At 42.0% G+C, this 24,226-nt stretch overlaps 1 protein-coding gene across 7 annotated transcripts in view; it reads right to left on the reverse strand.

The window, feature by feature from the left end:
- ncoa2 (nuclear receptor coactivator 2) overlaps nucleotides 1-23,484 on the reverse strand; it is a 96,928-nt gene extending 73,444 nt beyond the window's left edge. For 6 of the 7 annotated variants that reach the window (XM_084048929.1, XM_084048927.1, XM_084048932.1 and 3 more), the window contains exons 1-2: nucleotides 23,251-23,483; nucleotides 573-666 (exon numbers count right to left, since the gene is read on the reverse strand). The gene's annotated coding sequence lies outside the window, so the exon portion shown is untranslated. Of the gene's footprint in view, nucleotides 1-572; nucleotides 667-23,250 lie in introns of all 7 variants that reach the window. The other variant, XM_084048930.1, reaches the window with a different exon arrangement.
- Nucleotides 23,485-24,226: the final 742 nt, after the last annotated feature.

Here is a 24,226-nt window from a genome sequence, read left to right on the forward strand (position 1 = left end):
AGACAACACAATGACAGGACTTTCAGATGCAGCCCTTGCTTGTATATAAAAAAAGAACTGTTGGATGTGGCCATTTATTGGTTGACTGGAAAATTACTGGCAAGGAGAGGGGAAGAAGTACAGATATGCAGGCCATCTCCCTGCAGCAGCTGCGCTCGTCATGGTGGCCAGAAAGGGAGATAAAGTAAGATGCTCACACTCTCAGTGTCGCTCATCAAATGGAGGAGCAACTCGGCTCAGATATCGCAGCCAACATCACCCCTTTCCGCACTCAAACTACAAAAATACAGCTGAGAAAACACTTTACTTTCTCCAAATGAATGAGCTTGGATGGAGGGACACCACACATGCAAACAAAAGCAAAGCACATGCAGCAGTAGGGGCAATGCCTGGGGCTGGTTCCAATGAACATGGTTTAGGCTTAAATGAGTAGCCCTTTAATGAACAGGGAGAAAGAAGCCTTAACGCGGCTGTTCGTGTCCCTCACTGTAGTGTTGGGAGGAGGTTATATTGGCCTGGGCTGCAAGGCATTATTACATAAGCAGAAAGATGGCCATGACTGCACTTCTCACCTTGGCTTGAGTCCAGGGGATCCCTCAGGGCATAGCTGCAGGAATACAACACTGGGAAACCTTTTAGAATCATCCACGCCTCCCTGCTGAAGAACTGTAAAAAATGAAGAAGAAAAAAAATACAATAAGGATATACAGTATATTACTCAGTATTTAGACAGAACCGGCACAACTCAGCAATGTGGTCCAGTTAAAGTCGCAATGGTCCAAGTAGTAGAGGAGACTAGTAACAGGCCTACAGCCCAGAAGTCTGCCATTATGATTCACTGCACATCATTAGCATTAGTTTAACGTAGAGCTCTAAGTGAAGTGTCTACAGGGTCCATATCCTGGGAGACCTAGCAACCTTATTACATCCTGGAATACACCAAGTCTTTTTAATCATGACACACAATTAATTAGACAGGAACAGGATGAAGGGGTTTCAATTTAAGTCATCTTCTTGTTCAGATAATTAGGAAAAGCAACTACTTCAAAGAAAAGGAAACAAGAACAAATGACATGAGTAATGCCATTGTGACTGGGATAACGTCACATTTTAATGCATGAACGCTTTCCGGCGCTCTTTTATTTGTAAATCTGTGTATATAAAACATATAGCCCTTATCGAATCTCTTAATTACACCAATGCTATTGTCATTTTGCACTCTGTCTCCAACGGTGTAAGCGAGGCCCTCTGGCCAGGCACATAGCTCGGCAGAGCGGGCACACAGCCGCCTTAATGGCTGGTGAGTAAAGGACAGCAAATGTACAGTAGGATTGTCACAGTGTGGGGAATTCTCCAACAATTAACAAATGCATGTCAACAGAACAACGGAAACACCACATATCCCACTTTAATTACTTTCATTAATATATTGTCAACCAGCATCCTACTCGACATGCTTGGCAATGATCCAGAAACAAAAACCAAACCACGCCGCATGCTAATTTCCAAACTGATGAGGTGACTTTAGGTGCACCGTCCAAAAATACAACGAGAAGATAAACAAGCCAGCAGCACTCCGTAATGTTGGTTTCCTCACCGAGACCAACAACGGACGTGTTTCAGCTCAAACAGCCTTCAATGGCGCTGTTGAAGACGCAAACAGGAAATAATTATAAGATTAATTGAGAGCACATCGTCTATAGGTTGTTGTGAAGTAAATAAAGCACTCGCACTCATGGAAGTATAAGCTCGTACTGAGTTCAATGCAATATTAATCAATACTGAACAACTACTCGATCTATTTATCGGCTAAAATGAATAGTTTGTTTAGAAACGAGCTGTGGCAGTCCTGTCGGTCTGTCCTGTCTGTTCCCAACATTGGCCAGCGAAAGCTGCATACGTGTCCGCTCTGAGGAGCGCTGTGGCCGGCCACCGTGGCCAGAATTGCTCGCTTATGTACAGCGAATCTGTGACCACCCCTCCAGAGCATGGAAGCGATAGCGGGCGATGGGAAAAGAAGGCCGTCCTTCAACCATTCAAAACAATCATCAAAAAGTCAACAGAGTCTCACGAAACGCCCTCATTCCGACATGACTTGGGATGGTATCCCAGTCAAAAAGGACTCTACCACGGAATTTGGCAATGCGGTAATGAGGCTGCCAGAGAATCATTTTAGAGGCAGAGCTTGCCCCACACCAAAAGTGGCCCGATGGAAGTAGAGTCAGCCGGCCCGTCTACACTGTGGAGATTTCTCTCAAATACCTGCCAACTGAGCCAGCTGAGGAATGCCTTCACGTGATGTCATATGTGATGACGTAATTGGAGACTGAATCCCCTTTTGAACCCTGGCCTGCACAAGTTCACAGCCAGAGAGCCATGCGGAAAGGCTATATTTATTAACCGTTTGGAGTGCTGCTGCATGGCACGCCACTCACCCAAACAAACAGGATGTGATGAATGTGTGGGCTTTACAAAAGATGACAGGAGATAATAAAACAGATATTTATTGGAATATATGTTTTATTACTTGTAAAGCAAAAAAGATTATTCGATTCCCACTTGGCAGATGCATAGTAAAGAAAAACTTCCCGCTGTCACATCTGCTGTGACATTTCAAAACAGTGTTTCTCAACTCCGCCTTCCTCTTTGCCGCTGCTTACGCTCTCCACTGCCCCCCGACCCACCCACGCACCGCCCTCCCCCCCGCTTGGCTCTCAGTTCTCATCCTCTGGAGGAATTTCCTCTGAGCATTAGTGCTCTGTCACATGTTCAGTCTCAGCGTTGCCAGTGACACTCCACCCTACACACTCACACACACACACACACACACACACACACACACACACACACACACACACACACACAACCCCCCCACCGGCTGGTCTGTGGACAGACTGCCTTGGCCCCATTATGGAGAAACTATACAGAGACAATTTACCATATTGATTGAAAAGCATCAGGATGCATCACAACCCATCAAAAAGGGTGGATTCTTATATTGGACTTTGATTTTGTTATTAAATGTATGGGCATATCTATGTAAAGGATCAGTGGTTCATAGTGCGTCTAATTTGAAAATCAAATAAGCGGGTACAAACAATGATAACTTAATTTACATAATTAAATTTACAGATGAAACTTTACCCTTTACCATTAAGTACTATATGCTCTCGTTTAACCACTTAAGCCCTATTTTCGCAAAAATGTAAAACATTTGCAGTTTTGCACTCTTTTATTTTTTTTTATTGTTGCATTTATTTGCCACACATTGTGAGCAGCTTGAAGATCAGCCATTTTCTTATTGAAGAACAAGCAGTGACAGTCAGATGACGTGATCTCACTATTCAGATCGACCAAATGTGTCAGCCGAGCTGACAGGTGATGGTGGGATCTGTGGCCCCTGAGGGGAGGGGGCTTCATTATCTGTAGGCAGACTGGACCTCATCATGTTAGGACCAGCTGGGCCCTGCCAAAGTCACTGTAACCTTAGACCATTAACGGTGAACACATACAGTATAAGACCCAAGATCAGAAGCAGGTGTCATATTACAGCCAGGTACACACACAGTCCAGGAAAAGACAATTATTGTTTACGAGCTATGTAGCATAACTAGCAGCAATGTAATAATGGCTCATAATGAAATAGAGATTCATAGTGTAATAACTTGAATGTAATAAAAGCTTGAAATGTAATCGGCTCATAAAAATGTAATATCAGCTCATAATGTAATAAAACCATGAGCGCATAATAAAATAACGGCTTTTTACATGTAATAATGCATTTCACTATGAACGTAATGTAGCCACTCACAATGTAATAACAGCTCATAGTGTAATAACAGCTCATATTGTTGAGAAAAGTGTTACGTTGTTATCAGTGGCGGAACAAGTCAAAGTCGGGGCGGGAGACAGGGCGCATGAAAGGCTCAAGCTAGGTCAAAAGATGATGCAGCGAAATGGCTGGCAGCTTGTCTTTTTACCCGCTTGCTTGCAGAGCTGGGGTCTATATTCACTCTGACTCTGACCCGACATATTTCCCACATGTATTCAACACTTTTTTTGCGTGATTGGCTGTCGTTTAAGCCAATGGGATACGTTCCCATACTCTGAACGGGCGGCCTCGTCCTCCCAAGCTATGGGACTAGACACGCCTCTGACTGCCCATGAAGACAGTCTTCTCGGGCTGGCTGATTTTCCAGAAGAGCTGAAATGAGCAATGAGCAAATGAAAAAAAACGTCTAAAATATTCTAAACCCACTATAGCAATCTGGTAATATCAGGCTACATATCACTTAAATGTCAGAGCTTAACTCGGCATGTAAATATGATATAAATGTGTTAATGTGAAGTGGATTCCTTCCAGCGCTAGCCGATTTTGGCTAATAGGAACAGCAACTAACTAACAGTTTTTAGCCAAACGCGGTCATGTCCGCTCTCCATTAGTTCTCGACGCAAGTCGCGTTATTACACCCGTAATTTTCATGTATTGTACATCCCACAATAAAATGTATTAACCATGTTATGGTGCTGTAATGTCTTTATATTTTCGCAACATAATACTGTCTTTCACACGGGAAAAAAACATCACTTCCGCATTTTCTTCTTCGTTGGTCTAAACAAAGACACGGTTGCCAGATTTATGAGAGAGAAATAAGCAACCAGGTCAATGAAAACAAGCCAAATATTTAAGTGACTATTAGGCTACATGAGCACTTTAAACCTATATGCATCGGCTATTTGAAAATAGACTATTTGGAAGTAGCCGATCTACAAGCTCACAACAAAATAATAACAAATAAAAAGCAACTACCAATATTTACAAGCAACTTTACAGAACACGAGGTCGCTTAAAATTAGTACACATGGCAACACTGTGTGTGTGTGTGTGTGTGTGTGTGTGTGTGTGTGTGTGTGTGTGTGTGTGTGTGTGTGTGAATGAAAAACAAGCGCCGAAACAAGCGTTTTTTCCCAAACAAACACATTTACACTTGCGTGTGTGTCACCTACATTGTCGATCTATATACCATTTTAAAGGTACGTGCCTTGTGATTAAAATGATGCAAACCATTCCAAGATTGATGATGCTTTTAGCATCAAAACTGACACTAAAATCAGCGTGTTTCATGCTTCATTAAAATAGCAGATCTACAAGCTCACAACGCGTCGCCGCCTTGTGTGCTTGTAGATCTGCTCTTTTTCATTTTTTATTGAATACTTGAATTAGAAAAGACATTAATGAAACCAAATGGACCCATTTGGGTATTTTGTTCATGTAAGCCAGTAGTGGAAAGGGCAAACTTGCATGAAATTAAAAGACACGTTGTGAGCTTCACTTTTATAAAGGCTATGTGGTATCTGAAACCCACAGACTTCACTATGGTCTGGTAAAGGTTCTACTGCACTTTTCGTTAACACACACACACACACACACACACACACACACACTTTATATTGGTAGCCAACCGATGAACCTCTCTGTGGAGTCCTTTCGGTTGCATTGGAATGGCTGAGATTTCATTTTAAAGACCACTTTTACATTTTGTGCTGCAGATTGGGGCAAAAAAAGCCTGCCGCAAGCGGGGATATTATGACTTGTCATATCTTGTTTTTGTGACAGGTCACAGGTGGCTGACCTATATTCATATTGGCAATTGGTATATAGAGATTTTTAACATGTAACATGTATGCATTTTCTTTTACAGATTAAATGAAGGTGGGATAAATTACCAATATCAGACAAAAGGCATCTAAGTTCGGCCAATTCTACACCCCTCCACCAAGCTTTGTGCAAATCGGTCTGGTGGTTTTGTGTGATCCTGCAGACAGACTTTTTTTTTGTATGCAAGATTAGATTATGAATCTTCCAAATGTTAATTCAAGATGTTTCTTTGCACATTCCAATCAAATGATTACGTTTGTAACGTTAAGCTTAATTTATACTCCATCACAAAAGTTGTTGCTTTTTTGACAATACAAACAAAGCTTCTGTTGAAAGGTGATTTAATTGATTTGTAAATTTGATTTGTTATATTGACACCTGTGACCCATAGAAAAGTGTTACCCCTAGAAGGAGCAGCCTCACAGGAGACCAATGCAGAAGTGTTGCGTTAGGTTACATTAGGTTTATGATATAAAACATTTGAAAAGCCGTCATTACATTATGCACTCCGTTTTTTATGCATTATGAACTGATTATTACATTATGAGCTTTTATTACATTTGAGTTATTACATTATGAACCGGTATTACATTATGAGCCGTTATTACATGAATAGTTGCTACAAGCTATTCTTCTTGGCAACACACAGAAGTGTTGAATAACACTTGGTGTAATCTAAACAACCACACACAGCCCTGCCAAGTATGACACTGCGCTTTACTGTCCCTAAAATGTAAATATATATATATATATATATATATATATATATATATATATGTTTTAATGAAAACGCAACTTAAAAAAAAAAATCATACTGTACTCCTTACACAATGCTTTACAGGACATGTACCTGAAAACACATGTGAACACAGATGAAAAGTCCCACATTATGCAAAGCCGTATGCTTGCAGAGGATCATCGCTTTGGCTCTGACCAACACATCCACTGTCCTGCCATCTGTTGGCATTTTGTGGGAGGTCAGAGGTCAGCAGGTTAAAAGTTCAAGCTCCCACTAAACAGACAGTAGCCAATTAAAGTGTACCTTTGGAGAGACAAAGAAAAGCCATGCATTTCATTATGAGTGTGCCGTGAAAAGTCACGGTTTCCATGGTCTTTATGACAAACAACTCGATACCTGTCAAAGGAAAGTGAAACTAAACCTGAATTGGTAAAACAAAACTTAATCAAAAAGGCTTGTGAGCACGGCTATACATTTAAAGAGCGTTGCTGACGCGGCTGGACTACAATTTCAAGTTCACGCAGTGGAGAACATGATACTCTCTCTCTCTCCCTCTCCTTTAAGCTTCTGTGTACCGTTTTGTGACCTCTGAACTCACATTTCCAACTGTGCGGAGACAGATTCTCTGGGCCTACCAACAAAAGTGTCCGGTAGACAACTGGCTCGTCTCCTGTCAGCACCATTTAGTGATGATATGATCAGAGTATGCGAGCAGGACGGTCTTAAGGCCAGAGATTTGGAGTCATTGTAAATCCACTACTTTCTCCTGGAGCTGAGATGAACTCCACTTGAGTTAAAAGGCTTTGTCGCCCGGGCTCTGCTAACAACGCTAACAAGCCGGGCAGCTAATCATCAGCCCTCTCAGGAGGCCGGGGATTAGATGGGCACCAGCAGCAAATATTTCACAGAACAGAAATTGACCATAATCGCCAGGTCACGGGGGCTAAACACCAATGGAGCCCCTGCTGGCAGCCTTTTGAATAGCCCACTAATGGCCCCTCGATTCAATAAGAATCAGTTGATGTCTGACCTAATGGCAGCACCCTGGGCTTGTGCTGCTCCAAAGAGGTCAGGTCAAGGCTTAGCCAACATCCGGCTCCTAACCAATAATCAATAGGCTTTGTTCCACCTTGGGAAGCCCTGCAAACGAACAATTACCCATCTAAGGTGTTGTGAGACAAGATTGCCAGCATAACCGCTATTGCAACATCAACCAAATGTGATACAGAATGACAGTTAAATATTTAGAATTTAATTTCAGTTTATTTTGATGGTGGTAGGGAGGGAGAGCTGGCTTGTTAACTGTCAGGCCACTGGTTCAAAGCAGTGTACTTGTTTGGAAAATCTTGGTTGGGAAAGTGAATATGTCATGGCCTAGTGAAGAAAAAGTCATGGCCTCACATTCATCATCAACTACTGTCCAAATGCAGCCTACAAGATTTCTGGGCTCAGGTGGCTCAGGTGGTACTTACTACTTAGGGGTGCAACTGTTCAGTTAGCCCACGGTTCGGTTCAAACCTCGTTTTTTGGCTCACGGTTTCGGTACAGTAAAAAGAAAAGTTTAATAAATAAACAGAAAATACTTCCAAAATGTTCAGTTTATTTTACTTATTAGCAATAAAAAAGTTTTTTTCTATTCAGACACATTCCAGTATTTTCTGCCTTTCATTATTTTCAAGGGAAAAGAATAACCTTATCTCGCTGACTTTACTTTATTTTCCGCCTTTCATTATTATGCTCAAGGGGGGGAAAATGCACCTTATATCACCATGCCTCACACGTGTGCAGGGAAGGGAGGGGGGAGATTCTCTAGCAAAGACACAATTTTTTTGTTTAGTGTACGGCAATTAAAGATCGACATTTAATCTCTGCATAAGGATTTAAGAATATTATGCTTATAATGATTACAAGATCAGTTCCTATCTACAGCCATGGAGTATTTTGTTGGGACTTGTCTGACGGATATAACTTTTAATGGAGAGTGGAGAGCTGTTTTGCAAAACAGATGATTGCGGTCTATAAAGCTATATTGAACAGTGCAGGGCGAACCGTACGGTTCGGTTTTAAACCGTAAACCGCTGCGCCACACTGGTACAGTGGCTCAGGTGGTAGAGCGGCCGCTTGGTAATAGGAAGGTTCCTGGTTAACCCATTAAGACCGGGAGAGCATGTGTCATTTTAGATTGCCGCACTATGAGCTCTGCTATTTTAGAGAAATCTTGAAAATGTGTGCAAATCTTTGAATATATATTTTGTAACTCAAATCTTTGCTTCTGGGGGGTCCCTGGAACAAAATATTTTCATATGGGGGGGGGGGGGGTTCCGCAGCCAAATACATAGAATTTTGGGGGTCCTTTACATGAAAACGTTTGAGCAGCACCACTGATATTATAGCAACATAAGTGTTAGGATTTAGAAGACATTTGTAGAATCGTATCACAGGTCTTAATGGGTTAAATCCCCGGCTCCTCCTGGTTGCGTGTCAAAGTGTCCTTGAGCAAAGACACTGATCCCAATGAGCAGGTTGGTGCCTTGCATTGTTGGGTTAATTTCACCCACTTTTTTATACCTGTAAAACTTTTTTTCTTTTTTGCTTTGAAGGTATCGCGTGTGACGTCACAGGCGGGGGGCAAATCAGGTGGCCTGTTTTGAGACCAATTTACATAAAACCCCAGATATGCTGTGAAAGCCTGAGTGCTCAAACGTGGGTATTTTTTGGGATAGAGAAGTAGGCGAGACCAAAAACACACAAAAAAGAAGGAAAAGTTCAAATTCATGGTGTAGCTCCTTTAAAAAGAGGCTGAAAAACCTTTCCATGGATAAATACAGGCTAATAATAATGGCCCTGTATGAACTCCACCTTCAAAATACACTATTATTTATTGCACTGGCCACGTGCCTGCAGATTTCAGCTCTCTTCTGGGTGCAGTTGCCTCATGTCTTTATTCAGCCATATGCCAAAGGCCCCCCACATCTGTTGCTCAAATAGGAGCCCGGTGCCAGCTCCTTCAGCTGTGACCACAGGGAGGATAAACACAAATGTGTTAGGCCTATTATGAGGCTGATAAGACGCGTTGTAAAAAAAAGGTGAGTCATACCGACACGACAAAGCAAACGTGTGTTTAAGAGAGTCGGATACAGATATGCAGAGTGAACGAGAGAGAGGGGGGAGAAAATGACGTTTGTAAAACTGTACCATCCCTTTAAGACGTTGTGCAGCTCATCTTGTGACCACATTCTGCACGTCTACTGCATGTCTATTGTCCCTGCTTCTGTCTGTGTGTGTGTGTGTGTGTGTGTGTGTGTGTGTGTGTGTGTGTGTGTGTGTGTGTGTGTGTGTGTGTGTGTGTGTGTGTGTGTGTGTGTGTGTGTGTGTCCATGATCCCCTTCCTGGCCGAGACTGTCACGGTGAGTTAGGAATTAGTTCCCCCAGGGGCCCGGAGGCTGTACAGTAGCAGCAGACCAAAGATAAAGCAGTGCCATCTAAGCAGCAGCAAGAGGAGTGGAGAGAAATCAGCTGACACAAGTCTGTCTCTTGATCAGCTGCGCACTCCAGGAGAATGGTGTGGACGTCCACCAATCAGGTTTACAGGGGAGCACAACATGCACATTGTACACAAATCACACGCAGTAATGCATGCTAACCTAAAAGAATTCCTGTCCTCAAAATACAAGTGAACATAGTCCTAACTGCTCGCATAACTCCTTGAACACCTTGATAGTAGAATTCTCTGACCCCCCCCCCCCCCCTCTCTGTAAATATACCTTATGTTCTACTGAGCTTTATTACAATATGTTTTGTATTTGTATTGTATGTATTACATGTGTTACTGATTAATTGAGTACAATGGACCACAATGGAAACAAGCCCCTGGAGCTTTTTGTGTTATGCTACAACCTGTACTGTTAATACTCATGTTAATACAATATTCAATCAATCAATCAATCAATGCACATACATGTCAGGACCCCAATGGAAACGATCCATAGTGCTTTCTTGGGTATAATCCTCTTAGCAGACCTTGTATTGAACTGTACTTTCCTGTGCTTTTCTTTCTGCAAACTGCTTGAATCAATCAATAAATCAATCAATGCATGCCCATGTGCGCGTGCATACCCACACCAAATCGGTTCATTGTCGATATTTTTCATAGTCTATAGAATAGCCTTCGTTGCTCAGCCAGAGTGCTCACCTTTGGATTGCAAGGTTCTGGGTTCAATACCGGGCGCCACCAACTCAGCGTATGAGTAGCACGGCTTGTGCGCTAAGTATCGGGAGCTGACAGGAGGTGTGGGCAGCAATCCATCTCTCACTGGTCTAGTGCATTGTAATGGGGATAGACAGACACCCTCATTGCTCGGCTGATACAGACAGTAAGCCACTCCGGCCTTAATTTCCTTATAGACACAACAATATTTACGACAAGGAAAATCTCTCTATGCATGTTTCTTTCTGCCGTTCTCTGTGTTTCTACACATCCCATGATGCATTTTGCAGGAAAGCACCAGCCTGGCACGCCCACACAGTACTTTGCCTCCATTACATCAAACCAATTAAACATTTCTGACATCAATTATTTTATGTACACACAGCGAACAAGGACAATGTTGCCAAAGCTAGCTAAAAAAACACTCCAGTGACATCGCTGGCGTAAACCTTTCAGCAGAACCTAAGTGGCGTTTCAGAGACACACAGATGACTGGACTGGTAGTGCAACATTAGCCAGATATAGAGATAACATTTCAATTTGTGATAGTTATTACTAATGCTGGTTGATTTGTTAAAGCAGAATAATCTTTTTTTCCCTAGCAGGATAATGGTTCTGAGGAACATGTTCAGGGTTGGACTCTTAAACCTCAGTATTACCTGATTAAGTCCTGCAGCCTGCTGTGACAGCGGCACACATAATTGGAACAGACAGAGTGAAGCACAAACTGAAGCGGCTTTCTCTTCTCATTCGTCATTTGCCTCCCATTTGCACAGTCCCCTGTTGAGACACTAAGAGACAACCGGGTCAGGTAGACCCTACAGCTATTGGCCATTTAACCTTTATAGTGAAGTGCGTATGTGACAGTAGTCTTCAGTGCATAAGGTCTTAATTCATCATCACTCGATCTAGTTTGAGGTATAGGCTAAATGCCAAGTGAGGGGGCTCAGGTCTGATTCTTCTACAGTATACCCAATTTTGAGCTTTTAGAAAGTCAGTAAAATACAATTATAGTGTTTGAGAAAAGGATTAGCTTCTGTTATATAGTAATAAATATTGTATCCTTTTGTATTTGACCTAAATGTGTAAATAATTCATTTTTTCCTTTTGAGAAACAGAATTACAGTTGATTAGGATTCAAATGATTTTGATCTGGTGGGCTTACTTTTAGGTGGTCTCAAAAACAGCACTACAGTGTGAAATGGATTTTGACGTTGTTCCCTTCACACCATCTTTTGAATCACTCTGTGGCAACAGTCAAAGACCCACCTGGTCAAACGCCAGCCATTTTTACTATTGGTGCCTACCCAGTCTAATATGGTTTAGGGAAAAATGGTTTTGCAGAATATTTCAAAAATGTATTGTCATCGCAATATCAACATGTGGAGTAAACACACACACACACACACACACAGCAATGTTTTCAGTAATACCATGTTGGAATGGAATTACACAGTAATCCATTTCTTATTTTTTCAGAGTGTGCATACAGTAGGCTTTTCATTGTCTGGGTAATATGTTAGCAGCAAACCTAAGGCAGAAATCATTGCAATATGCAACAATGTTATCGCATATGTTGTTTGTTTTCCTAATATCGTGCAGCCCTAGTATAAATAAAGATGGGGAATCCCAATTACCCGTTTAATGACACACAGACAGATCACAAAAGCATACAGTAAATGTCATACTACTGTTGTTCTGTCTGAATTGTTCAACGCTGATCATTAGTCTGTGTGTCTAAACTCTAATACAAATCATCTAAGAAGAAGCTTAGCCCATTAAATCCGCGAACGCATCTACAGATGTCTTCTAAATCCTAACAGGTTTCTGAAAAACGTATGTTTCTATATCAGTGGTTCTCAAACTTTATCATGTCAAGGACCCACAAAATGATATGCATTTGGCTGCCAACCCCATCTCAAAATATTAACTAGTTCCAGGGACGGCTAGAAGCAAAGATTTGAGTTACAAATGTTGGCTTTAAAAATACATTACATATATTCAAAGATTGGGACACATTTTCAAGATTTTTTAAAAATACAGTGCCTTGTGAAAGTATTCACCCCCAGTCACATTTTCTACATCTTGATAAGTTAAAGCCTCATAATTATTTTTTATTAAATTTGATGTTTTGCTCAGAATTCTACACACAATGTCGCATGATAATAAAATGAAAACGTTTTTTTTTTTTAAATGTTTGTTAATGTGTTAAACATTCAAAATGACAAAATCACATGTGCATAAGTATTCACACCCTTTACTCGTTACTTTGTTGAAGCACCTCTGGCAGCAATTAGAGCCTCAATTCTTGTATATATATGAGTATTATGCTACAACTTGGCACACCTATTTTGGGGCGGTTTCTCCCATTCTTCTTTTCAGATCTTCTCAAGCCTCATCAGGTTGCTTCGGTGCACAGCCATTTTCAGATTTCTCCAGAGATGTTCAATGGGGTTCAAGTCTGGGCTACGGGAGGGTCACTCAAGGACAATCACAGACTTGTCCTGAAGCCACTCCTGTGTTATCTTGTCTGTGTGCTTAGACTCCATGTCCTCATGGAAGGTGAACCTCTGCCTCAGTCTGAGGTCCAGAGCGCTCTGGAGCAGGTTTTCATCATGGATCTCTCTGTACTTTGCTGCATTAATTTGTCCCTTGATCCTGACTTGTCTCCCACTTCCTGCTGCTAAAGAATATTCCCACAGCATGATGCTGCGACCACCATGCTTCCCTGTAGGGATGGTGTTGGCCAGATGATGAGCGGTGCCTGTTTTTTGTCCAGACATTACACTTGGCTTTCAGGCCAAAGAGTTCAATCTTTGTTTCAACAGACCAGAGAATTTTTAGGTGCCTTTTGGCAAACTCCAAATGGGCTGTCATGTGCCTTTTACTGAGGATTGGCTTCCATCAGGCCACTCTACCAATGAGGCCTGATTGGTGGAGTGCTGCAGAGATGGTTGTCCTTCTGTAAGGTTCTCCCATATCCACAGAGGAACACTAGCCTGGCATGGCCAGACTAATATCACTGCGTAGATATTAGTCTGGAATCTCTGTGTGGGACCTGCATTTCCGAGGGGCAAATACAAAAAATTGCCTCTGGTGATAAACCCGCCCCATATTTGCATACTGGGCCCTGATTGGTCCCTCACAACTTCGGAGGGAGAGAAATCCAATCTCTATTGAGAGGGGCCAGACCTAATCTGCCGGGGGGCAATTTATTTTTTGCAATGGCAGATTTGTCTGGAACCAGGCTAGAGGAACACTGGAGAGTGACCATTGGGTTCTTGGTCACCTCCCTGACCAAGACCCATCTCCCCCAATTGCTGTTTGGCCAGGTGACCAGCTCTAGGAAGAGTCCTGGTGGTTCCAAACTTCTTGCATTCAATGCTGCGGAATGTTTTTGTTGGTATCCTTCCCCAGATCTGTGGCTCGATACAATTCTGTCTCAGTGGTCTACAGACAATTCCTTTGACTTCATGGCTTGGTTTGTGCTTCGACATGCACTGTTAACTGTGGGACCTGATAGAGACATGTGTGTGCCTTTCTAAATTATGTCAAATCAATTTAATTTACCATAGGCAGACTCCAATCAAGTTATAGAAACATCTCAAGGATGATCAGTGGAAACATGAAGCACCTCAGCTCAATTTTGAGTGTCATAGCAAAGGGTGTGAATACTTATGCACATATGATTTTGTGTTTTTTTAATTTGTATTACATTTGCAAAAAAAATATATGGGGTAGAGCTTGGAGAATGTTGAGTAAAAAATGTAATTAATGAATTAATCAATTTTTGAATAAGGCTGTAACATAACAAAATGTGGAAAAAGTGAAGGGGGGTGAATACTTTAGCACGGCACTGTAGCAGATCTACAAGCTCATAACGCGGCACTCTGTGCCACACTATGAGCTTGTATATCTGCTATTTTTGAATAGCCAAAATAAATCTAAAATGACGTTCCCGGTCTTAATGTACTAATCTGTACTAATAATAATATGGCATGGTTGCTTTAACACTCTCATCTGCACACTTTTTTGTTTTACCGTCTGCTACAAGAGATGGAAGGCAGGTTTGCTTTAACGGCCCAGACCTTGGTCCTTTAGGTGCCAAAACCACACATCTTTGGAGAAAACATAGAATGGAGAGATGTGTTAATATGCAAACAAAACAAACAAACAAACGCATGCTCACAGCCTTTCTGGGATAAATAATTCAAGGGTTATTTGTAGTGGCATATGAGAAAATGTATAAACTAGAAGACCATCTTGCGATGGGATCACACTGTAGCCACAATGCCAAATCGGTGTGACATGGAACACATGACGACATGAGATGTGAGTTTGGTGAAACAGGTAAACTGTGCCAGATTTATTAAATATAGGCTACCTAATCACCCTTGCATCATGACACATCTGTCATTTTAATATTGAAAGATATTCAAAAATAGCAGATCTACATAGCGTGGCAATCAGTGCCACGCTATGAGCTTGTAGATCTGCTATTCTTGAATATCTTTCAATATTTTTGAAAATCTTAGAATATATATTGTTAAAGCGAACATTTGTCAAATATTTTGTTCCAGGGACCCCCAGAAGCAAAGATTTGAGTTACAAATGTTCGCTTGAAAAATGTATACATATTCAAACTAAAGATTTGCACAAATGTTCAAGATTTTTCAAAAATGGCAGATCTACAAGCTCATAACTATGAAGTTGTAGATCTGCTATTTTTGAATATCCACAGAAATCAAAAAATGACACATATGCGTTCCCCGTCTCAATGGATTAAGAGAGGTGATGACTGAGGTGGGCCCTGAGTAGGTCTGTAGTAGAACTGGAGATTGTGGTGATGGCGTTGTACATCAGAGCGTACCAGAACGGGGTTCTGAGATAGCGAAAGCTTCAAAAGTAAAAGTAGGTGTGCACCAGGGATCAGTAATCACTCAGCCCAGTGATGTTTAGGTACACATCCTGTGTCTAAAAAAATGTATGGAACCAGAGTTATGGGGTAAGCATACCAAACGGGGATCCTTGGAATTATAAGGTTTGAGAACCACTTACACTATAGTCTTGTGTACACACAGAGACACATCCTCTAATTCTCACAGACACACACTTTCTCTCCCTCTTACACACACACACACACACACACACACACACACACTTTCTCTCCCTCTTACACACACACACACACACACACACACTTTCTCTCCCTCTCACACACACACACACACACACACACACACACACACACACTTTCTCTCCCTCTCACTCACACACACACACACACACACACACACATACGTGCTGGAAGGGGTTTTCAGCAGGGGGGACTGAGGGCTGCTAACTTAAATATGACATATTCTTCACTAAATTTCAAAACAAAGTTGCACGGTGGCACAACAACAACAATCCTACACAGCCTGAACAACCAAAACAGCAGAGCAGCAAATTATTCACTATTACAGGTCCTGCTTGCATAATAAGTTGATTGTTAACTGCACAATAGAGCAACGAAGTCTGACATCACTTCCAACCATTACAAGTTATTTTCTCCCTTCTAAATTACATAGACATTTTTAACATCACTTCATATAAGAAGTTTTTCCCCAAAATAAAAAAATGAGTTCGGCGATTCTACTTATACATTATATGGATATTGCCGTAGCCTTGTATTCCGGTGTGTTGGTAATTAATCGCCTTAACATCACGGTGTTACTTTGCATATGCAAAGTAACTAAATAGATGGATTGGATAGACAGCTAGATGTGTCAACCATCCATTTCTGGCTCATCAGGTTTTATGATGCAAAAAGGAGAAGGTTTCTTTTCTGACACAGTAGCTGATATAGAGGGAGTCACAGGCACACAAACTAGGTTCAACCTCTTTGAACAGTGGATGCTGAATGTTTCTCAAAGGCAGTTGTAATTCCAAGTATGATCTTGATCGGTTTTCAGACCACCAAAAACTTTAGTCAGGTGGTCAAATCATATTCTGCTGTGACAGTGAATCAACCGTTTCATTCGGGCATTTAGACATAACATGGAACGGAACTTCCATGTTTCTATGTTGAAAACGCGCTCCCAATTGCTGTGATTGGTTGAGACAGCTGTGTAAGCGAATCCCAAACCAGTTGTTCTCAACACCCCTCCCCCAAAATCGCTGTGATTGGTTTAGCACAGAGGGTGTGTTCAGACTCAGGAAGCAATGCAATTAGTTTAGACCGATATATGCCCTTATATATTTTTAAATATATTTCGTTTTTAAGGGAGCTATCGATTCTCCTCTGAGAAAGCTCTCTCCTTAGTCTTGTGAAGTCACCCCAGCTGCCTGCCTGCGGGTGCATGAGTGTGCCGCTGCCTGTCCCGTAAATCATGCTATCCCCAACAGGAAATAATATAAATTCAATGTACAGCCCTTGCTGACCATAGGGTGAAAGTGAAGGTGGTTTAACAGTTTGCCTCCAGAGCCTCAACTGAGGAGAATCGCTACTGGATACTGCCCTGTCCGTCTGAAGAACAGTAAAAGGTAAGCACTGCTGGCAAAACACATATGTCACCCCAAGAAACACAGCTGAGTCAGCAGCAGGGAGAGAGAGACACTGACATTCCTTTATTTCAGTGACACCTGGTATCAGGCTGGTCAGAGTTTGACCCTTGCTCTATGTACAGAGTGAAAAGACAGAAACTGAATCCACACATTCCTCTGGCTTTATGTCAAGAGGACGAGAACCACCGCTGTTCTCACCATGACGTGCCACACACACACTACCTCAGCCCAACGCATGGTGCACCAGCAATGGTACAGTGTTGCACTGCCTTCACTTGAAACAAAACACTCTCAACAAACTCAAATTCTTCACTAGTCATTCTCAGAACATATTTTTTGGGCCACCCACCCACTCTAGCAGGCGGATAACTCAATCCAACTTCTCTCTACCCGGTGCCAAGGATTCATTCCACCACGGGCAGTGGGCATGTTGCCAACCACATGCTAGCATCCAGCGCCACACACACACACACACACACACACAGAGGGTAAACCAAATGATGGAGCAGCATCCTTAGCTCATCCCAAACTGAATATGAATATAAATAAGCAATTAATTTTCAATCTTGTCTCTTAAAGGCCTTGAAATGATGAGAAGACAACACAGACAAGCTCTTCCCAAATTGAAGTTGAAAGCCTACATGTTTCACAACAGCGCCATTACAACAAACTGCTAGTTTCTCACAGCTCAGCAGTTTGGGACCTCAGCCTGTGCCGGCATACGACGCCATGAGGGGAAAACAGCAGCAGAAGCAGCACTGTCACACTCGGTCGTCATGTGACCTCTGTAGTCCCCTCAATGCAAGTCAACCTGGCTGAGGGCACCTTCTTCGCAATGGGGAGCAGACAACACAATATCATCTGGCCTGGGGAAATCAATATGCACTTTACTGTGGCTGACCTATGTAAGTGGAGGAGCCTGGGCTGTCAGAATCATTGGGTTGCCTAAGGGCCTGAAGATCACTGGAGCCCTGCCGAGTTAGTATTTTTTCAAAAGGAGGTTACCGATTACATATTCTCCTTCTTCTCGTATTGCAGTATTCCGTTACATCACAGCTATCGCTGTGGGAAAATAACAGGTGTTTACAGCAACTAAGTACTTTGTTAGTAACCAAAACGGAAAATCAACAATATTTGTGGCAAAACAGAAAAATAACAATATTTGTGTCAAACAGTCGTTTTAGTAGAAAGTTGGTGCAAAGTGATGCTGCTACCTACAACCTGCTTTCTGTGCTACAGACAATTAGCAAATTAGCAAGCATGCACCTTACTGCAATACTCTTCCACAAAGTCCTCTTTCCTTATTGACACTTGACAGTAGTATGACTGGCTAATGTGTCTAGTTCTAGGTTATTTGATAGATACAGTCAGCCCATCTAATTATATAGGCTACTGTAAACAAGAACTGTAAACAAGAGAAGACCAACTCTTTAGCATTGATGGATATGAGGTCAGCTAATAATCTAATGAATGCATTAAGAATCAGAGTGGAACCTGAGAAACCACAACTTCTCCTCCAAGTCCTACGAGCTCGTACGCTCCCAGTTTTCCTCCTACCCGTAGCTACTTTTCCTCTCCTCTCTCTTCCTGTTGTAAAAAAAAAAAACATTGCCATTACCCCACAGCTCATCCCTCACGCCCACCCAGGACCTGTCACACTGCTGTTGCCATGACAACACAAACGCAGAGGCAGCAGGGTGAAGATGCTCACTTGCTCACTGAGGAGACAAGGCTAACAGATACAAGGGGGAGGGGTTAAAAGGTCTGTGAGTCATGTAAATAATACACTGTAGGGTCACATACAATATGTGATGGACAGAATACATCTGTAGCTCAGTCACAATTTGAATCTTCTGAAAATGACTTGCATGTTGTTTAAAGCTTTACCTATTGCTGATTAGTCACATTATGCCGACCCGGCGTCTATCAGTCAGTTTAGATTGAATTATTCAGTCATTAGCAATGGGGGGGAAACAAAGAAACAGCTGCAGATTACTTCAGTTAACTCAGAAGGGTGCACTACGTCTTTCTTTGCCAAACACAACGCAGCAGCGCTGTAGTGTAGTTCCTTCTAACATTGGGTCTTTGTGTGCAGAGTGTTGTTTTATGCAGGGCCAAGTAGCAAGTTGCAACATCATTATGGAAGCCTAGATTTCCTCCAGCCTCTTAGGCCTGAACGCTGTCATTTGACACCCCTTTTTAAAAGGAACCAGGGAGTACACATTAAAAGAGCCTGTGTGAGAGGGGAGGCATGGCGTTGTTCAGGAGATCGCCATGCTAAGCACCAGAGACACGGATGTCATTTTCCAGCCTGATTAAAATGACTCAACCCAATGTGTTAGTAAAGGAAAACAGTGTGGAAACCAGAGCAGCGGTGTAGTTCACTAGTATTTTTGTCAAGTTTGAAATGAGTGTCCACATTTTATAGTATGCCATACCTTAAACACAAGGATAACTAGCCTTAAGGAACAGTCATTCAATTAACAGTGTGACATTTCAGTAGCACATCACTTCACAAAGTGTGAAGCCATACGTTTGTCAGCAACATTTGTATGAGCCCAACAGTAACGGGTAACAACTCAAGAACAAACAGGCAGCGTATGCTAGTAGATGCAAGAGAACAAGGGTCAAATGATTACAGTATCACTCAAAGTGACACAACAGAGCCATCTATCACAGGGCAAAGGCCAATGAGTACAAGATGAAAGATTTGACTCAAAAGCACATGGGAAGAAGTTCTGTATGCAGCTTTGATTTCTCTTGTGGGTTATGAGCGTATGTCATACATGGGACACTCAGTAGGGAGGGAAGCAACAGTGGGGAATTAATAAGAGTAAGATGGGAGTTGGTTAGAGGTAAAGGAGGAACTAAGTGGGGATAGAGAGAGAAAACAAAAGTGAACTATGGAGAGAGACAGAGAAAGCGAAAGAGAGTGAATCAGTGAATAGACACATTTCCCACATACTTGTATGAGCGTGACAAATAAATCTCTTGAATCTTTAAAGAAACATAAATTGTTTTCAAGTCATGTGATGAGCAGGGCATTAGTTTGTCACACGCCTGTTGCTATACAGTAGCTTTAAAAGCATTCAGGCAGAGCCATAGTTCTAGGTAACACACACATTGTGCCAAGTTAGTGTGAGAAAACCTCCAGTCTGATATCCTTGTATAAACATCCACATACTCACTCACATGGATTCCTAAGCTGTCACGATCCCACCAGCACCCTCATTCTTGCATTGTTACAAAGTCAGTGTTCACTAAAATGACGTTTGTTTTCACATGCAACAGAATGCTAGTATCTAACTAGTGCAGACTATGCAACTAAGCATGTATGATTATAGGTATACAAGAATACTATCGCAGTGTGTGCTGCCAAACTGTTTCACTATCAAGCCATGGATCTGTGCGCAATATAGCCACTGATTTAATTTTAATGTCCATTGTCCTCACCTACCAAACATGACACACAATGAGAATACGTTCACTTAAACTTCCTGTCTCCTTTAAGTGCTTTGCTGTCCAAGAACTAAATCAGGCACCGTCCATATGTGTAAGCAAAACTTAAACATTTTGCAGCAAACGATAGATAACACTAACATTAGGCATTAGTCTATGCTTTGGAGCCAACCGCTTGAGTGACATGCATGTCTACAAATGAAATACACATGCACTCATATGAAGCGACTAATTCATATACCCTACATTGGACGCAACCGAATAGAGGTACTAACCTAATTCTGTGTGCTAGTAAGTTAAAATATGACCCACAATCCATGAGTTGAGTCTTGAGCCTCTTACAAGTTTTTTGCACATAACTATCTCTGGCTGGAACTTATCCCACTGTCATAGTTGGCCAACATGTCATGCCTCATATCGGTGATGTGTGACATGAGCCCTGCTCACCGTCAGGTAGGGAGAGTGATAATGATGTAACAGAAAACTGCTTGACTGGTTCCACAGGCTGTGTGCGTTCCTAGAGCATTAGGAAGAGCAGCATTGACAAACATTGAAATGACACATAGCTATCTGCCTGTATAGTCCTGAATCAGCCAAGCAGCAGTGCTCATGCAACTCACAACAAAACAAAACCCACGAGTTGGAGCTTCAATTTGAGAGAGCAGTCTATTCAATCGACCCCACAGCTTCTACTTCATGTCCACAAAGTTCTAGAATTATTATTATCATTAGACGTTTGAAACATAACGTGAAACCTTGTTGTGTCTGCGAGTCAAGTGGCAAAACCTAGAAGACATACCAGCACAAAATCCGAACAATCATTCTTTTACTCTGGTAGCCCTCTCTTTCCTTGCTTGACTGTGGCAGCTGCACGCCACGGTCCTGCGATTTCGGTGGCCACTTAACAGCAGATGATGCGCAATTTATAATCTGATCGGAATGGTTCCGAGTAACAAGTTCAAAGCTAGCGCGTTAACGCGTGTGATTAAAGGGAAGCAAAAGCAGCATCACACAACAGCCAAAAGAGCCAACAGTCGTTCATTTGCACAGTGCAGTACAAAGTTCACTCTCACACACACACACACACACACAAAACTGAGCCGAGAGAGAGACGATCTAAGATAAATGTTACATTATTCACTTTGTTTTCAAGCGACAGCAACGTGTTGTCAAAACGACACCGATAATAAAATAATCAAATTAGAAGAACAAGTGCATTAAAAGCCCGCTCGACTCGAACACACAGACTCGGATCTTCTGGAAGCTTTGTGTCGCTTGCCAAAAATAGTAGATCTACAAGATGAGATAACCACGCGTGTTTGTTGTTAGCTTGTAGGTCTGTTGTTTTTTTGGCAAGCGACACCGCCGTATTACGTTCATCCAAGACAGACGAGCTAGCCAGGCACTAGGCAGCAGTCAAGCTGAAGCATACCAAAACGCTCGCCCCTAAACACAGTCGTCCCGGGGCAACTCCGGCTACATAGGAACGGTCTCCACCTGGTATTCATAAACATAACCTCAGTAAACTATGCATAAACCTAACCTTATTCCTAATCGTAACCTCGGTAAAACGGTGCCGAAACCTAACCTTATTCCTAAACGTAACCTCCTCTAACTATGCCTAAATCTAACCTCATTCCTAATCGCAACCTCAGTAAAACTATGCCTAAACCTGACCTTATTCCTAAACGTAACCTCAGTAAAACTATGCCTAAACGGTAACCTAACTTTATTCCTAATCGTAACCTCAGGAAAACGGTGCCGAAACCTAACCTTACTCTTACACGTAACCTTAGTAAACTATGCCTATTGCCTAACCATAAATGTATTTCTAACCTTATCCTCAGTAAAACAAATACAAGAATCACAAGAACCACTGGGGGCGAGCGTGTTTTGGGGGAAGTTTTCCGGTTACCAAGCTGAAGTAGCCAGTTAGCATGATGCTGCTAAGCAGAGAGAACTTGGTGCCCCGGTGCTCCGCTGCTGTGTTGCACTCAGTGCACTCACTGTCACCCCGCTTCACACACACACTGCCTGGACCGTTTCTATTCTAAACGTCACTCAACACGTTATGTCACACATATAACTTAAGTGACCCGTGCAACAACAACTAAAAACAAACAAACAAAACATTTCACACTTTTTTGTACATTTGTTTTTTAGTTTTTTTTTTTTATCGTCACGCGAGTCCTTCCTTTCGCTCGACAACACACCACTAAAAGAAAATTACGTTATTTATTTTCACCGTTTAAATAACAAAAGTGTCGATGCGACTATTTTCCTCCCCCCGTTGAAACTAAAGCTGCGTCTTTTTTTGTCGAGCGAAGCGAAAACAAGGCTCGCGCGACGAAGTATAACAAAACATAAACGAAGTGAGTTCCTTCAGCCGCTGCAGAGATAATATAAACACTGACACAACATTAGCAACGAAGCTAACGCTAGTAGCATAGATCAAGCTAATGCTGAGGCAGAGAGACATAGATAGAGAGATAGAGAGAGAGACCGCTGGCTCAGTCCAGACACAACCGAGATTGAAGCCCCCTTCTTTTCTCCCTCTCGCGTTCGTTGTGACCCCACATCTCATAACAAAAACACAACAACCGTTGGAAACATACACTCACAACGTAGCTCCGTACTTACGGATGGTAAACTTTTAGGGCTGTTATCCACCTTTTTAAATCCCCGTTTTTAGCGTCGCGCCGAGCGGCTCTTCTCGTTCTCCTGACCTTCGCAGTAGTGGAACAACATTCGTGCTGCTGGCTAACTGTGCCGCCATGTTAAACTCCTCCTGCTGCCTTCAAAACCCCCGACCAACGCTGCCTGCCTGACTGTTTATCTCGCTGCTGCTGTCTGTCTGTCTGCCTGTCTGTCCTGGCTCCAACCCCCCCACACACACACATACACACACACGCGTGTAGGCTACGCACACACACATACGCACACCACCAGATCACGGGGCACCCACCCAGGATCAATTCAGTTATACCGGGGGTCTGTGTCAACGTTCAGCGGTGAGTAACCTGTCAGATGACCGATATATTATAACTCCATGCAGATGACACGGTGTTATTTCCTCTTCTATGAGTTGATTGTCAGATCGGAGATTATGATCTCACACAGTCAACATTTTTTTAATATATTTATATATATATATATATATATATATATATATATATATATATATATATATATATATATATATATATATATATATATATATATATAATTTTTATTTTTCTCCACTTTTCGAGTTGTCCATGTTGTAGTTGAATTGACAAATATTTGAGCAAATTATGTATTTTTATTTTTAGTATACTATGCACGAAATGAGCTAGACTGCAGCCACGGAAAAATAAACTGATCAGGGATCATTACATGTTTATAAACATGTTAAAAATATGATTGTCCTTTAAAAAAAAACACTATACTGTTCATGAACTGCAAGTTAGATGCGCCTTTTAAATCAAATTGTGTGCTACAGTGCCACCAAGTGGATACCACCTAACCCAAATAAATCCCAGGCCCTCTTGGTCACCATAGCAATTAATTATTTAAGTGTTTTCTCTTTTGCCTGGAGGTGCAAAGTCTTATACAATATCCAATAATAGCCCCATTG

The sequence above is a fragment of the Gymnoscopelus microlampas genome (genome assembly GCF_963454915.1).
Source record: "Gymnoscopelus microlampas genome assembly, chromosome: 22".
In the NCBI taxonomy this organism is placed as follows: Eukaryota; Metazoa; Chordata; class Actinopteri; order Myctophiformes; family Myctophidae; genus Gymnoscopelus; species Gymnoscopelus microlampas.